The sequence below is a fragment of the Ipomoea triloba genome, chromosome 15 (assembly GCF_003576645.1).
Source record: "Ipomoea triloba cultivar NCNSP0323 chromosome 15, ASM357664v1".
Lineage (NCBI taxonomy): Eukaryota > Viridiplantae > Streptophyta > Magnoliopsida > Solanales > Convolvulaceae > Ipomoea > Ipomoea triloba.
This window is the reverse complement of record NC_044930.1, coordinates 10,992,450-10,995,122: the sequence shown is the minus strand read 5'-3', so window position 1 is coordinate 10,995,122 and position 2,673 is coordinate 10,992,450.

Genomic DNA, 2,673 nt, shown 5'->3' with positions numbered 1-2,673 from the left:
CCATGTAAAATATTTTCCTTGTCCATTTATTTTTCACATCATATTCATATGGTTCACGTATGTTGGACCATCTCAAAGAAAACTAACAATTGTTATTGTTGTTATGGTTTGATAACTTTAAGAAAACAAAAAATGAAATATAAAATTACTTATTTAGAAGCAAAAATTTGTAGCATTCGATTAAAATTTTCTAATAGTGTTATTTAATTTGGGTATAAGGGAGTTGGGAGAGCAGTATCTCATATGATCAGGTGTGATCCAAACATATATGCAAATAAGAGTTTAGGGTGGGCAGTGTTATGAAAATGATGATTGGATATGATGCATGAACTAAAAGAAATAAGTTGGCATGCATGTGCATTTGTCTATATATGGCTTTGATTTGGTTGCATATATAATCTTTGGCATAATATACATATACCAAAAAGTAATAAATGGTTGGATAAGAGAAGAGCTACACCGCATGTGTATTGGTCTTTTGTTCGGGAGAAATGTGTTGGAACAATAATTCATCTAACATGTTACCATTTGGTATGCCATCAAATTATCATTTATAAGCTACCCCATTTTGGATATGCCTATCTTCTTATTATTATATATATTTTTTCATGACATGTTTGCTGAATTATAAGTATCTCTAAGGGTAGGGCAGTTGGTCTGAAAATTTAAAGTTGCTCCATTTTTAACGCTAACGATTTCTCGGCCTTAACATTTAGTTAAAGATTGATGATTCAATTCACTCAACCACACCCTCATGTTATATCTATAGACTACAAATTTACTTATATATTAAATGCATACAACTTAAATAGTTATATATTTCATTGATTTATCTACGAAAATCAGTGGATAAATTAAATACCTAAAGACTTTTTCGTATGTAAATTTATTTTTTCTTGTAGTGTATTAGTAGTATTTTTTTAAAAAAATTCTTAGAATAATTTCTAGTTTTAGTTTATTAACTATTGTTGTTGTTGTTAACATATATGATATATTTTCAATAATTAGAGATTTTTAAATTTGAATGGCGCACTTTGAGTTGATAACATTTTTTACACAACTTTTAGTTGATAACTAAGGGTGTAAAAATGTATAATATCGTGAGAAGAAGTTAATTGGTCAATTAATCCAAAATAAGTTGGTAGTTTTTATTTGCTAGCCGTTGCAAGGTGCATGGATAGAACTAGGCAATCGGGACTTGTGAAACAATTGAGACACATCTCCCGATTCCCATCATTCATCAAGTCTCTAGAGTAAAAAGTGTACATCCCTCAAGGTCAAGATACTAAGAGCAGTGCATGCCTCAAGTTTGGGATACAATCCTTTTTTAAATATAATAACCATATTTTATTTTGAGCATCAATTTTAGGGTTGATGTGTTTGATAGCGTAAATTGCTCATTTTATGTATTGATGTGTATGAAATATGTAGATAGTGTGTATATCAAAGTGTATGAATCAGGAGGATCCTGGAAAATGGCTCAAAGAAGCTTTCTATTCCATGTTCTAGAGAGAGTAGAGAGGAAAAAATGAGTAAGGGCCTATTTACTAACTGTAATTTTTTTCTTTTTTTTGAAAATTTGGAAAATTGGAGAACATCTAGAAAATAGAAAAGATGTTTACTAGCAGAGTTTTTCATTTTGAAAACAGGAAACAATTTTTCAGTTTTATAAAAAACTGAAACACTATTAAAAACTGTTTTCTAAATGGAAAACAGAATCATCTATATTAGACTATATGTCACTATAACCACATTCTCACCATTACCTACTTACATATTTATACATTACTATGATTACATTCATTATCATTTTCTTTTACTTATCATCATCTTCTATCTTTTCTACTTGCATTACTTATTTAAACATAACTCATTTGCTTATGTTTAAAATTACACATCATTCACATTATCAAAATTAAAAATTGAAATCTATACCACATTTTATATTTTGATTGAATTCAATTGATTATTGGTTATGATATTTTTAATTATGTTATATCGGATACAATTTTGGTCCAAATATCAGATATCAAAAGTTCACATATATTATTATATTAGAATTCAAAATAAAAATTATATATTATATACATGTCATTCAAATGAATATATCCAAAAATATTTTAAATATTAACTCAAAAAATATTAATATTATCTAAACTAAATTTTATGTGAACTTAATAGGTTATTAGTTATGTTATATACAAAAATAAATTTGGTTCGGATATTAAAGGTAAAAATTTTACATATATTAGACTTAAAAGTGAAAATTATATTTATTCTATTTAAACCAAATATATTTAAAAATATTTTAAATATAAGGTTTAAAAATCACTCGAAATTAAACTTGTGTTAATTTTATAACGTTAATCTAAAAAAATAAATTTGAAAAAATAAGTGTTAGTAAACAAGTTTTCTAAACAGAAAATAAAGAATGAAAACTGAAAAATTAGAAAACAAAAAAAAAAACAATTTTCTGTTAGTAACAGACCCTAAGTCATCTAGAGAGAAGGTAGAGAAGTCTCTTGAGTGGTGTTTTAGAGAGAGAGAGCTAAGAGAGAACCCCCCCCCCCCCCGCCCCCTTTTGAGGGGCTAGGGCCCTTTATATAGGCATCTAGACACGTACACGATACCGAATAAACATACAAAATACGTAGGGCAGTATATCCAGGTATA